The sequence below is a fragment of the Xenopus laevis genome, chromosome 2S, assembly GCF_017654675.1.
Source record: "Xenopus laevis strain J_2021 chromosome 2S, Xenopus_laevis_v10.1, whole genome shotgun sequence".
NCBI classification, from domain to species: domain Eukaryota; kingdom Metazoa; phylum Chordata; class Amphibia; order Anura; family Pipidae; genus Xenopus; species Xenopus laevis.
In genome coordinates this window covers 94497674-94513424 of record NC_054374.1, presented here as the reverse complement: position 1 = coordinate 94513424, position 15751 = coordinate 94497674, and the positions used below count along the sequence as shown (strand labels likewise).

Below are 15751 nucleotides of genomic sequence, written 5' to 3'. Positions count from 1 at the left end.
GCCCCCAGCCCAGCATCACTGAAACAGCACAGAAGATCATTTAGCACTGTTGGCTCTCCTCTGAAGAGTGACAGCATGGGATCCTCAGACCAACTTTCAAAATATCTGAAAACAAAGATTGTTCAGTATCATAGTTTAGGGGAAGGCTACAAAAATCTATCTCAGAAGTTTAAACTGTCAGTTTCAACTGTAAGGAATGGAATCAGGAAATGGAAGACCACAGGCACAGTTGCTGTAAAACCCAGGTCTGGCAGGCCAAGAAAGATACAGGAGCTGCGTATGCAGAGGATTGTGAGAATGGTTACAGACAACCCAAAGATCACCTCCAAAGACCTGCAAGAACATATTGCTGCAGATGGTGTATCTGTACATTATTCTACAATTCAGAGCAATTTGAACAAAGAATATCTGTATGGCAGGGTGATGAGAAAGGAGCCCTTTTTGCACTCACACCAGAAACAGAGTCGCTTGTTGTATGCAAAAGCTCATTTAGACAATCGACAGTTATTTTAGAACAAAGTGCTTTAAACTAATGAGACAAAAATGTAGTTATTTGGTCATAACAAAAAGCGCTTTGCATGGCGGAAGAAGAACACCGCATTACAAGAAAATCCCTGTTACCAGGGCCGGACTGGGGGTAAAAAGCAGCCCGGGCAAAAAAAAAATCAAAGCAGCCCACATGTAAACATGTGATGATCTTGTACACATCCCTCATATATTGGGGTAAAACTGCAAAAAATTATGTGCAAAATGAGCTGCCTTTCTTTCTTAAGTGTAATTCATGTAAAAATATGTTAAAGATTCTGCAGCCTTGTGCCTTTATATGGTCACAGAACCCCTCAGTGACTTCTAATATACTGATCATTTACAGTAGGGGGTACATTATCCCTTATAATACATGAGTGATACTCAGAGTTCCCTGTATAACTCAGCCTGCAGCCTTGTGCCTTTATATGGTCACAGAACAACCCCTCAGTGACTTATAATATCCTTATCATTTACAGTAGGGGGTACATTATCCCTTATAATACATGAGTGATACTCAGAGTTCCCTGTATAACGCAGCCTGCAGCCTTGTGCCTTTATATGGTCACAGAACAACCCCTCGGTGACTTCTAATATCCTTATCATTTCCAGTAGGGTATAGGGTTACTATAGACACCATCTCTCCCTACTATACCTGCTATCCCACAGTCACACTCCCTTCCCAGAGACTATTATCCACTGTTACTATAGGCACCATCTCTCCCTACTATACCTGCTATCCCACAGTCACACTCCCTTCCCAGAGACTATTATCCACTGTTACTAAAGACACCATCTCTCCCTACTATACCTGCTATCCCACAGTCAAACTCCCTTCCCAGAGACTATTATCCACTGTTACTATAGGCACCATCTCTCCCTACTATACCTGCTATCCCACAGTCAAACTCCCTTCCCAGAGACTATTATCCACTGTTACTATAGGCACCATCTCTCCCTACTATACCTGCTATCCCACAGTCAAACTCCCTTCCCAGAGACTATTATCCCACTGTTACTATAGGCACCATCTCTCCCTACTATACCTGCTATCCCACAGCCACACTCCCTTCCCAGAGACTATTATCCACTGTTACTATAGGTACATCTCTCCCTACTATACCTGCTATCCCACAGTCACACTCCCTTCCCAGAGACTATTATCCACTGTTACTATAGACACCATCTCTCTCTACTATACCTGCTATCCCACAGTCACACTCCCTTCATATAACATTTGCAGGAGAAATACACCTGTCCCTCAGGTTCATCCATTCAGTCCCCACCAGGGCCGGAACTAGGGGTAGGCAGAGTAGGCACGTGCCTAGGGCGCAAAGCTGGGGGGGCGCCAGGCACGCGCCTCCTCTGTCGCCTACCCCCAGTCCAGTGCCCGACTCTTTGCGGTTTTTATAGATACCTGCGCATGCGCGCAATTACATTTCTCTCTGCTAGCGTACATTCGTACTAATTTGCGCATGCGCAGAAGAGCGAAAGAAGAAAAACCACCGCTTCTTGCGCATGCGCACGCGAGCGCACATTGTGCATGCGCACTTGTGCTAAACCGGCGCCGCGTCCGCCGGCTTGCCTTGGGCGCCTGTGCGGCATGGCCCGGCCCTGGTCCCCACCCCAAGCATCACAGTTGAAGATGTATAGAAAGGAATTAGTAAGGATTAGGTGGGTGTTATTTTCTTTATATTAATGAGCAGCACACTTAAACACATACAGTATAAACAAGCAATGTTCACCAGAGCACAAACAATAATAGCTGCCATTCCTAAATATAAATAATAGCTGCCATTCCTAAATAAAAATTTTATAAATCATCTGTCCTTCCTTCATTTTTTGCATAAACCTTTCCTGATATTTCCCAGAAAAAAACTTTATCCAGAAACATTTTTCACAGCATCCTATTTAAACAAAAAATACCTCATTTATTCTGTAATAACAAGACAGAAATAGATCTTAATTAAGCCAGCATAAATCATTTTATTAAGGGGTAGGATAAGACCAGCCCAAGAAGACTAAACAATCCTAAATATATTGAGAATGAAAGGTGGACAGCCCTCAGTACCCCCCTCCCCATTGCGGGGCCTTACTTACAGCACAGAGTACTCCATAGATGTGCTGCAGGGACACTCACACAGCACAGCAGCAGCAGCAGCGTGAGAGGAGTGGGAGGGGCAGAGCCACGTGGGAGATAGGACAGAGGAGCGGTCCTAGTGCCCATCGGATGCATTCAAAGAGCTCCTGAGGCAATCAGTGCTGTGTTGAAGGTGAGGAGCGGCCCACTTAAATAAAATGTAGAGCGGCCCATCGGGAGAATGCCCGAACACACAGATTGTCAGTCCGGGCCTGCCTGTTACCTACTGTCAAATTTGGTGGAGGTTCCATCATGCTGTGGGACTGTGTGGCTAATTCAGGGACTGGGGCCCTTGTTACAGTCGAGGGGCGGATGAATTCAACCCAATGTCAACAAATTCTTCAGGAAAATGTTCAAGCATCAGTCACAAAGTTGAAGTTAAGCAGGGGTTGGATATTCCAACAAGACAATGACCCTAAACACACTTCGAAATCTACAAAGGCATTTATGCAGAGGGAGAAGTACAATATTCTGGAATGGCCGTCACAGTCCCCCGACATCGAAAATCTATGGGATGATTTGAAGCAGGCTGTCCATGCTCTGCAGCCTTCAAATATAACTGAACTGGAGAGGTTTTGTATGGATGAATGGTCAAAAATACCACCATCCAGAATCCAAACACTCATCAAAGGCTATAGTAGGTGTCTAGAGGCTGTTACATTTGCAAAAGGAGGCTCAACTAAGTATTGATTTAATATCTCTGTTGGGGTACCCACATTTATGCACCTGTCTAATTTTGTTATGATGCATATTGTTTATTTTCTGTTAATCCAACTGCTGAAATACTACTGTTTCCATAAGACATGTTATATATCAAAAGGAAGTTGCTACGTTGAAAGCTCAGTCAATGATAAACCAAACTCCAAAGATTTAAGAGGGATTCCCAAACTTTTTCATATGACTTATCTATAATAATAAGTCAAATCAACTTGCTGTATTTTTTTCTTTCTTAAAGACTTTTCACTAGTCATTCAACTGGCTTTCTCAATATAAAATGGCCTATAGTTAAATACCCTAGAATCTTGCTTCAATCAGCATAATCTGTTTAGTATAGTTTAGAATAACAGCATGGGGACAAAGACCTCATGGAGGCAAGGTGTTGATTGTATTTGCATGATTGGAGCTATGAGGTTTATGTAGGAGAAACTAAACCGTTACATAAACATATGGCGCAGCACAGAAGAGCCAGCTATGACTAAACTGAAAATGACACACATTTGAAGACAGCCAAGTCCACATTCTGGACAGGGAGGAGTGGTTCAAAAGAGGGGTCAAAGAAGCTGTATTTGTACGATAATGGAAAAACCAAATTTGAATAGAACCGGGGGGAGGGGGTATTGTCTGCCATATACAATGCTGTTTTGCTACCTCTCCTGAATTAATAACACCCCATAGCTCCAATCATGCTACTTTAATCAACATCTTACCTCCATGTTGTCTCTGACCCCATGCTGGTTTTGTTAAACAGATTGGTAATGCCAGTGTGTGTGTCAACAGACATTTAAAAAATGGATAGGAGTTTTTGGGTGAAAATCTAAACCAGAAAATATTAACATATTAGAAAAAGGTGCACAGAAATAGGCATAATTTATTCCTCATGAGTGGTTGATGGCAGGTCACTGGTAAACATTTACATACCCTTTAATTGTATGTGATATGGTGCATCATCAAGTGCCTGTAGGTATATCAAAGGAGCCCTAAACTTACTGATGGATCAAGGCAGGTGTTTGATACAGGATACTTTGTGCCGCACATTAGGGACCAACTTAAGTGCAACTAGCAAATTGGTACCTGGCGTTGGTGTAGATGAGCACAGTGTGTCCTCTTCCAGTTCTGTGCCCATTTCCATATGTTTTAGTGAATTAGCCCTTAAAAAAATACAAGGTTTGTTTTGTATTCATTTATTGTTATCGTGGGTCAAAAGATGTTTTTAGAAATAAAAAAAATGTAAATAGGAAGAGACCCTTGGACTGGGGGTTTCCTAGCGAGACCACTATATAACTTTTCTTTATTTGATTTATGATTTTTGCTCAAAGAACAGAGACACTGTTTATTTATTCAAAAGATGTTTTTCCTTTACTGGGATCAGTTTCTTTAATGGCTTTTTCTTTTCTACAGGATTACCAAAATCTAAAAGCTGATGCACTACTTATAGATGCATTAAAATCTTCATTTTGTAGATCGCTTATTTTGCATCACTCAGTATACTTGCTTCTTTTGTTTAAGATCCCTGTCCAGAAGCCCCGTTGCCACCAGCCAGACGAGGACCAGGGGAAGTCACATCGAACAGACTTTCCCAAGAGTATGATCAGCTTCCATCATGTCCAGGTAAAGGGCAAGACCAAGCAAGTAGTAATAAGCAACTCCTACAACAGTTTTTTTTAAATAACTATTAATCTCAGCTAACACAATTGTCTGTTTGACAATTATCATATTAGCTTTTGTATGCTTGTTGTATGTATCTGTTAGTGCTTTGCCACAGTTTGAACATGTGGAATTTTTGGGAGAACATTATATTCAATCAATATACCATTACAGTTTGTGTTCATATTACACTTTCTGTATTTCCTCTTAAAACTAGTGTTATCTCTGCTTTCCTCATTTGCACACCAATACTTCCATTCATATAACTGAAATAGTTTTCCCAATTCATGTTCAGAAATATGTGTATTAGAACATCATTAAGAAGCCACCAGACGTTTAAGCACAAGTAAATATTCTGTGAGCCATCTCTCTGTTCCGCTTTGGTTCTCATGAATCAGTAATTCTTTCAGAATGTTTTAATATATCACTGATTTTCATATTTTGCTGGCTTTGACTTTGGATTGTCTTTTACATTAAACATTCTTACTTTAAGAGGTCTACATGGTACTGGCTATTATTTAATTATTATTAAAGTTATTTTTCATTTTCTTACAAATCCTTCCACTTGTTGGAATGCTGCAGCATTCCAGTACTTTCTGAGCATCCTTTCATGGCATATCAATAATATCTTTTGACTTTTATTTCCTCCACTTTCATTTAGGTATTGTGAGATTATTAAAGATATAGCTCACTCCCTTACTTCAAGTAACTGATTTCTCATATGGTATGTGTTGTGTTATATTGGATAAAACTGTGCAGTATTTACATAGTTTTTCCCTATTTTGTCTTTCAAATGATCTTAGATTGCCCCCAGGCACCAGCGAGACCCCCCAAGCCAGTCCCCCGCAGGACTGCACCAGAAATACACCACCGGAGACATTACAATTGTGACTCATTAGCTGAAAACTTAGATGCCAAAATTGCTAAATTAATGGGTGAGGGGTTTCCATTTGAAGAAGTCAAAAGGGCTTTGGAAATTGCTCAGAATAACGTAGATGTGGCACGAAGTATACTAAGAGAATTTGCCTTCCCTCCTCCTGTCTGCCCTCGTCTACACCTATAGGAATATTGCCCATAACTCTGACTTAACTGCAAAAAGCAGAGAAGAAGAATGGATTTCATTTCTCTTGTCACAATCATTCCAGCATTTTGTCAAAACTATGGCAGTGCTTAAAAGCTTGAATGCTATCTTAGCTGGCCATGTGTCGGAAATTGGAAAAGAAAATCCATGATGTTTGCCATTTAGGAGAATGTTTACCCCCTTAAAGTAAATCTGTGAATTTTTTTAGTCTGTTTAAAAGCTGGTAAGTTTCATAGTTTGCTTCTTTTAATGTTATTTTGACAGCACTTTCTGACCTCATTGCATTCTTGGAAAATGCCTTTTTGTTTTCCCTTTTCTTTTAATGTTGTGTTATTTTAATTTATCCAAAACTGCAAGTGGCCTTCACTACTGACATTCTGAGAGTAATTTTGTATTATGGGTGAATTATTTGAATGTATAATGAATACAAATTGTGTGACTAGGATGCCTTTATAAAAGTATTTTGATACAGTTCTTTAGCAAAGCTTTGTTACATTGGGCTTGGCAAATTTTAATCTTTAATCATTTTGGAAGGAAAGGCATAAAAGCAAGGGCTTGCAATAAAAAGGAAAAGTCATTCTTCAATAGCTTGGTGGGAAGAAGACATAGATAGGGATCAAGACCATTTCCAGATGTTATGGCAAGTGACTATGGAACAGCATACAAATTACATTTCTGTAAAAAAAAATTTTATTTTCTAAGAGTTTAAATGCTGCTTATAATTTAGAGAAAATGTCTCATCACAAAATGCTTGGGTATAATACATGCAGTCTAGGTTATTCGGCTGCACCATCACTATAATTGCCTGTCAGCAATGAGGTTACAGTACGCACCACTTACAGCAAGCAGAATATACTTATAATGTGCTGTTTTAATATATTTTCACTGGTACTGTCATACGGTTTTACATTTCTCTTTCCCGGTTCTAAACATCCGTATTCTCATTGTCTGCAGAAGTATTGTACAGTGAACGATTTAGCCCATTGTTGGTGATGCTGCATCTGTAAACATAGTTTTGGGAGCCGAGATAATTGTTTTCATTGTTCATATCTGAATCTGATATTTTATAAACTGGTTAAGTCAACTGCAATAAAACACCCATGCTAAGCCTGTATAGGGATGCTGGATGGTTTATTTGAAACTGTTGTCTGCTGCAGTTTAATATTCCAGTGTTAAACACAATATACTGTACATCATGTGCTGTTCTGCCCTAGTTATTATGTGCCCACATCTTCTCGAGGGAACCTGGCTAGAACAAGTATACATATATGTATAGATACAGTAATGTAGAACCCAGAATATGAAGCTATTCAATTATGTTATCATGTAAAGCATCAAAGGAAAAATGGTCAAAGAATTAAAGTATTGCTAATTTTACCATTTCTAAAACGAGAGGAGATGCTACATTTTGCTAAACTTCCAAAACTGCGTTGAAATGACTTCCCAGATCTGGCAGACATCCCATTGATGTCCATGGAAACATGGAAACATGAAGAACCAGGCAAGATGAGACAGTAACATTTCCATACTTTTCCAGACTTTCCATTACTTCATCCACATCTTTATAGACTTCCCTTCTGCACTGGCCAGAAACATTTTGAAGTATTAAAAATAGGCATTTTTTCAACAGTGATTGAAACCAGTGCCGTGCACTGAAGTAGCTATTGATACTGATATCGTGAAAATCATAATGTTTTTTTACCCACAAGCCTTTTCCCCAGAATTGATGAATAATATTAAATGATTTCGTTTGGAATTCAGACAGAACTCGGCCATTTTCAGTAGGGTTCAGATACTGCCGAATCCGAAGTGCCTGACCGTGCTGCCTACCAACAATTTTTTTAAAAACCCCTTTAATATGCTGTTCCCAGAGACATCCTTGTATATTTTTCTGCTTATTAAAGGAGAAGTAAACCCTAAAAATGAATGGTTAAAAATGGCATATTCTATATACTGAACGTATTGCACCAGCCTAAAATTTCAGCGTCCAGGACTTCAGCTTGTCTCAGGAGCTCCCCATCTTGAAAAGTATCTGCGACACTCACATGCTCAGTGGGCTCTTGTTGCAAATTAAACTATAAGTCTCCTTATAATAGCTTTTATTTCCATACAGGCAAATCCATTGGGAACACTGCACATTCTATTCCAAATCAAATCATGAAGAAAAATGTATCAAATTTGTGTTATTCCTTTACAGATAAGGAAATATTAGGCTGTTCCAAAAAATACTGCATTCTTCTTTACAAACTCAAACATTCACTGTATAAATGGAAAAATGTTTCAAGATTTTGCTTTCCTTTGAATCACTGAACTAATATTTAGTTGTATAACCAGTGTTTCTGAGAACTGCTGCACATCTGGGTTACATGGAGGCGACCAACTTCAGGCACCTGTTACATTCCACAATTCTTCTGTATTTCTTGGTTCTGCCTCAGAAACAGCACTTGTGATGTCACCCACACGTTTTCTACTGGATTTAGATCCAAGGATTGGGCTGGTCATTCCATAAATTCAATCTTGTTGGTCTGGAGGCAAATTGTTGCTTGTTTACTGGTGTGTTTGGGGTCTTTGTCTTGTTGAAATGCCCATTTCAATGACATTTCCTCATTGGCATAATACAACATGACCTCTTCAAGTATTTTGATGTATTGATACTGATCCATGATCTCTGGTATGAGATAAATAGGCCCAACACCATAGTATGAGAAACATCCCCATATCATGATACTTGCACCTCCATACTTCACTGTCTTCACAGTGTACTGTGACCTGAATTCAGTGTTTGGGGGTCGTCTGACAAACAAAAAGAACAATCTTGTTTTCATTAGTCTGCAATATGTTGTGCCATTTCTCTTTAGGCCAGTCAATTTGTTCTTTGGCAGATTGTAATCTCTTCAGCAAGTCTTTTTTTCCCAACAATGGGACTTTGCAGGGGCTTCTTGCCGATAGCTTGGCTTGACATAGGGGTCTTCTAATTGTTACAGTACTCACAGGTAACTTTAGACCTTCTTTGATCTTCCTGGAGCTGATCACTGGCTGAGTCTTTGCCATTTTGGCTATTCTTCTGTCCATTCAAATGGGGTAGTTTTCTGTTTTCTCCCACGGCTGTCAGGTTTAGGTTGCCATTTTAAAGCATTTGAGATCATTTTATCTGAGCAATCTATCATTTTCACTTCTTTCTATGTTTTCCCCTCTCCAATCAACTTTTTAATCAAAGTACGCTGTTCTTCTGAACAATGTTTGGAACAAACCATTTTACTCCGATTTTCAGAGAGAAATGCACTTTATTAACCAGCATGTACACCATATGCTGCCTTCCTTCCTTAAATAAGGACCATAATTGACACCTTTTTTTCTCAGAATAAATGACCTCACTAATTAAACTCAACACTGCTATTATTTGGAACAAGCTATTATTATTTTGAACAAGTCTCAATTATTGATTCAATTACACAGAATCAGCAGCATGCATGTCATGACTTTTTCTATTACTCTACTACACCTACTAGTAAATTATTTGCCATGTAGAAATATCATTTCTACCAAAAAAGAGTGATTGATCAGGTTAGCAATGTTGGACTGCTATTATTCTGGGGGCATCAGGAACATAAATTAATCAGTGGGGGTCTTGGCAGATGTGCGGTTTCAATTTGGAATCTGTTACCCTGGAAGTGCAAGGGACCCAAGCTTTTTCACATAAGAGGTCTTTCTGTAAACTGTAGCACAATTAACAAAAATCTACCGAAAAAACATTAAAAAAAAATCCAAATACAATTATTTTCCATTAACATGAAAACATTTAAACAACTCACTGTGAGAAATGGATTGTCCAGTTTAGCATCGTTTTTAGATTATATAGAGCCCATGCTGTTAATGCTTTTAAAAGAAAAAAATCTTCCCAAAGCTTTCAGGGTCGGGAGACATTAAAAGATTTTGCTGTGGGGCCCATAAATTTCTAGTTTTGCCACTGTCCTTAAAAGAAGAAGAACCACATTTATCTACAATAACAATGAAAGGAATTGTTTTGCCATTTGTTCTTTCCGTCTTCATTTTGGCTCTGAAGTGTTTGCAAGGGATTTGAAATCGCTTTCAGCTACATTCTGTACAAGACTTTATCTCCAAGACAACTTTCGACCTACAGCTCTGGAGGACACTACTTTACCCAAAGTGTACGTAACCCCTAGCATTTTCTAAAGAATCCATTCTTCAAACACAGCAGTCTAATGTAGACACAATGTTTAAACCAGAACACAATCATTTTTTTGTTATTACTCATTCACTTGTATCTATTAACATTATTTGTGCTGAGAGTAGTATTCGGCAGCAAAAAGCTTTTTACAGACAACAAACTCCAATAATATAAAAACATTCTACGTAATCAACCATTTTGTAATTAGCCTTTAATTATACATTTAGTCAGTTGTTGCCATGTCAGTATACCTTTCAACCCTTCCATTTTCTTACTTCTCCCTTCTCCCACTGTTTGTGGTAACCTTATATTTATATTTCAAGACTTCCCTATTTTAAATGAGTTATGTTATGTGTGAGCCTGATATAATTAGCACTTATCGAATAAAACACATGTGAAATTCTAATTAGCCTTTTAGGTTCTGTATGTGATATTGCAAGCTACTTAGCTGGAAGCATAATTGTAACACCATGGCCTAGGACCTTACTCGAGGAGATCCTCTTGTCCCTAAGAGAAAACAAATAAACAAATTAATTCAAAATATTATACTATAAAAAATCCAAAGTGACATATATATGCATGTGAACCTTTAGCATTCTCAGTTCATAAAAAAGGGGAAGTTAGTCAGGGAGAGAGTAAGTGGGATGATAATTGAGTTTGTGTGTGGGAGGCACTGCCTTATTTATAGACCAGAAATCTGAGTCTTCACTATCTTAGTCTGATCTTAACAACACAGGTGTAAGGCAGGATGTCATGGCTGGAACAAAGGAGATTCCTGAGCTGGAAAGGATACAAAACAATTTATAAAGAGTTTGGATCATGTACACATAGAGGCTATTCAACACCATTATACCATTTCTAGGAGTGGTTGGCTAACAATGATCACAAAATACTCCTGGAGATCTCTAAGAACCCCAACCAAACTTCTAGGAATTAAAGAGCCTCTCTTGACATTGAGGAATATCGGTGTTCATGGTTCCAACATCAGGAGAACACAATGCTGTTTATGGCAGGGTTGCAAAGAGAAAGCCACTACAATTGTACTTTAGTCCATGATTTCTTTAGAAACGAATCTTTTCCCCTAAACTCAGTTGTGATTAGGTAAATACAAATTAACTTTTGCTAGATTCAAATAACTGCTGGAAATATCAGTTCATTCATATCTCCATCTATGAGCACCTCATATCTGTATGTATCACTTGTTCCTTATGATGGATACGGGTGGGTGGATTTGTGAAAAACACAATAGGGGGATGGATTGTCTTATCTCTGTACAAACATATCTAATTCTAAAATAAAATATAGTTGATATTTACTTACAGATACTAGAATAGAATTATTTATATTCTTGTGGCAACTATTTTTCCCTAGACGTACTCCATGTCAGTACGTTACGGGATAGCCCCTCCTCCCTGCTCCAATTAGAAGGAACCTCCCCAAGCCTTTAAAAGGCCAACCACACCCACCTACCGGCGTCTTTTTTTTCCTTCTCTTATGCTCTTGGCTTTGTTCTCTGAACAAAGGCCTCAATCATTAGAAGCAAATTTTTGTTTTTCTCTTTTTATGCCTAGGAAAGCATTAGGCCTGCCCGGAAGGCGTCCTAGGGACAGGGGTTTTGGTCCATGGGACCTTTTTTCCCCCCAGCACACTACCTCAGACCTGGAGTCTTCTGAACTTCAGCTTTTGAATCAAGTAAGGCACTGAGGTGCAATGTTTGCTACTCCTTGTCTGCCTGTATTTCAGTTGCCTTCCTGTATTGCTATCAAGAGCATTGGGTGGCAGGTGCTTGTCCCCCCATTCGTGTGCCCTCCCGACCTGCCCAGAGGGCCTCAGGCGGCACTGGTGTATGTGGCCCCTACACCCCATTTTTACGAATGGGCGAGGGAGGTGGCAGTTAACTTAGGCTAATTAGTTAGGGGCCTGAACCTTACTGCCCCTGTTACCTTTGTTTTATTTTTGTTTTAATGGGGGCAGGTCATGGCCAACTGCCTCCCTCAACAGACTTTCCTAAGGTGGAGGTAGTTAAAATAATAATAAAAAATATAAAAAAAAGTTTCGCTATAGGCTTCATATTATAGCAAACTTGGGCCTGTGCAGGAAGCACCAACACTAATTATCCAATTTGCCTCAGTATAACCTACGCAGTTGCTTTGGGTTCCCTGCCTATGCAGACACCAGCTGAGTATAATCAACCCCCCACTGAGTGCAGACACCAGCTGAGTATAATCAGGTCCAGCTAAAGCAAGTGGAGATGGCTCCGCCCACTCTCTAACTCAGCAAGCGAGGAAGCTGCAGCCTCAGGTAAGTCCTGCTGTTGTCAGTAAACTTGTGAGGCCTGTTTTCCCGTTAACAATAGAGTGTCCTGGAATTTGTGACATTAAAGGGTCTGCTTCCAGCCTTGCATAATGAGCAGCAGGTAAGGAGTGTGTCCATATGCTGTTCTGCAGTGTACTAAAGTCTAACTAACTGCTTGCATGCTATATATTCATATGCTTATCTGCACTGTGCCTGGTTATGATTGTTTCCTGCCTGAAAGCACAAGCCATTTACAAATAGGACACCAGTAGCCCTATTGAATATGGATCACTGGGCTGGGGGGGCTGCTAGGCTCTGATATATACTTGCTATAAACATCAGATAATCCATAATATGTATTGCACTATTTTTGTTCTGCATTCTATGTTTTGGCTATTGCTCACATAGAACAGGTAGCCATAATAGAGGTCGAGCAAAGGTCTGGCTGAATGCTAGGGCCTGATATAAGCTTGCTCTATGCAGCAGCTAATCTAAACTATGGACCTCATGTTTCCGTGATTGTACCTGTGCTCCTATTTTGTTCTACAGCTTAAGCTCTGGCTATTGCTCACAGGTAAAACGTGGCCCTACAGGATGTAGAGCACAGGTCTGGCTGGCAGCTAGGCCCTGAGACATGCTTGCTCGAAGCAGCAGCTAATCTAACTATGTATTTCATATTGCTGTGATTGTACCTGTGCTACTATTTTGTTATACAGCTTATGCTCTGGCTATTGCTCACAAAGAACACGTAGCCCTGTGAGATGTAGAGCACAGATCTGTCTTGCTGCTAGGTCCTGATACATGCTTGCTATAAGCAGCAGCTAACCTAACGATGTACTACAGGTTTTCTGCAGTTTATGAGTTGGCTATTTCTCTCATGGAACAAGTAGCCCTAATGGATGTAGAGCACAGGCCTTTTGAGTTGCTAGGCCCTGAGATATGCTTGCCCTAAGCAGCAGCTAATATAAACTATGTATTTCATGTTACTGTGATTGAATCTGTGCTTATATTTTCTTCTGCAGTATATACCCTGGCTATGGCTCACCTGGAATAGGTAGCCCTAAGGTATGTAAAGCACAGGCCTGGGAACGGCTAGGACCAGATTTACGCTTGCCCTAAGCAGTAGCTAATATTTTATGTATTACATGTTGCTGTGATCATATCGGTATGCTCCTATTCTCTGCAGTATGATATGCTCTAATTATTGCTCACCTTGAACCAGTAGCTCTAATAGATGTAGATCACTGGACTGGGTGGCTATGAAGGTCGGATATAGGTTTGCTCTGACTGCAGCTAACCTAAACTATGCATTACATGGGGTTGTAATTGTTTCTGGGGTACATTCAGGTTTAATCCAGATGACTACTGATAGGAATACCTACATATGAATGTCTTTTCATTCCATGGCATTGCTCCTGGGATAAGATATGGCTTAATAAATTAGATACTAGGCAATATTTTTTCCCGATGGCAGGTAAGCTTAACTTTGTCTTGATAAACACTACAGGAGTTCTGAAGCCTGTCTGTCATAAGGATTGCTGGGTTAACAATAACCACAGGTATGTACTACTTTTGGGACCATTGAATGTACATTTTTCCAGATTCAGCAGCCTTGTATCACCGATCACTGCCTGAACGAATGGAGGACCAGATAATTGCTTTGCCCAGTCAATTGTGCAGTTTATTACTACCCACGCAGCTCGAGCTCTGGGGTCGGGTACTGTGCTCTACCAGGAGCTTAGGACTCTGACCGAGGTACATATTATTATCACATATTTTAATATATGCTTGCACCATGGCCCACCATGGCCCACATCCTGCAGGGGGATTCTACTGCCTTCAGAACAAATGCTCAATTAATGGATAAACTCCATAATACAACTGGTCTACCAAGCAACATATATGCATCTATATGAGGGCCATAGGCAGGTGCATATATTTTAATACTAAGGCATGTATATGAGTGTGTATATATGTTTGCACAGATATCTATATATGATTTGTGTCCTTGGGATGGGTTCTTTTTTGGAACCAGAAACGTTGGCTCAATAAACCTATATTTTTATGCAACATATAGTATTTTTGAAGATTCCTGGAACAATCAGTACTTGAACTCTTCATCCATAAATTTCACTATAGCAGCCAGGACATCTGGCCAGTTTCTAGGGGTGCAACCTGTGGAAATTCCATATTCATAGGTTTAAGGAAGAACAAGGTATACAGTTCTCTATGCTTGGCTGAAGGATCCCCAGATGTATTTCTACCATTTTCTAGGGTGACTCCTTAGTGCCTCCTACAAATTAGAGAGGGGAGCCACTACCCAGTGTTATTCCTATACTATTTCTACTGATATTCTTAATGTCAGGATAGATGGGACATTTTATCTGCCAATACAGGGTGTCTATAGAGACAGGGTACACATACATATCAGGCCACTGGGAATTTGCATAAGGTATATATTTCAAACCAAGGGTTTTCAGGCTATAGGAGTCCTCAAAGTGTCTTGTTAGTCCATAGAGATGACCTCTGTTCAAGTCTGGCCCAGGATAGGGATATTCTGCTTATACTACCTTATACTATCATCAAAACGGCTTTGTGACTTAAGGCTCTGTGTCCAGAAGGCACTTATTTTGGGCCCATTTATTTATTTTTTTCTTCAATTTCTCAATCCCCTAGTTAGTGGTCTTTTAGAATACAGGGCTGGCTGTTCTTCCACACCAGATAGGTAACTGATTGGACAGCAGATGGAGGCGTCCTAGCGTTAATTATTTTCCCTCTCTATGTCTGTGCCCTCTTGGAACACCAGCAGTTTTGGATCTTTCCTCCTTACAGTTACATACTGCAGTTGCTACTTGTCCTATTGTTTCGGCCGAAAATGTACTTGGCTCTTCTGAGCAGGATCATAGTCTTCCCTTAAGTGGGACGGTTGCAGTCATTACAGTAGAGTGTAATCTCTTACCACTTCTAGTCATTAATTTCATTGAGAATGAATTAAGGATATTTTATGTATCTGTCCTACAGGTTTGTCTAGCTTCAAATGGGATGCTTGGAAGTATTTTTTTTTTGTCTGTTTTGACCATGTCTGTCACATTATTCCCTATGCTAGGGGGATTACATTTACACCTGCTGAAAATTGTGTCTGAAACATTCGCACAGA

The 15751-nt window shown here is 39.8% G+C and overlaps 1 protein-coding gene across 1 annotated transcript in view; it reads left to right on the top strand.

Moving 5' to 3' along the window:
* Positions 1-6584, top strand: part of cblb.S (Cbl proto-oncogene B, E3 ubiquitin protein ligase S homeolog) — a 126804-nt gene extending 120220 nt beyond the window's left edge. Inside the window, 2 exon segments of the mRNA NM_001091321.1 lie at positions 4892-4993; positions 5833-6584. The gene's annotated coding sequence lies outside the window, so the exon portion shown is untranslated.
* Positions 6585-15751: the final 9167 nt, after the last annotated feature.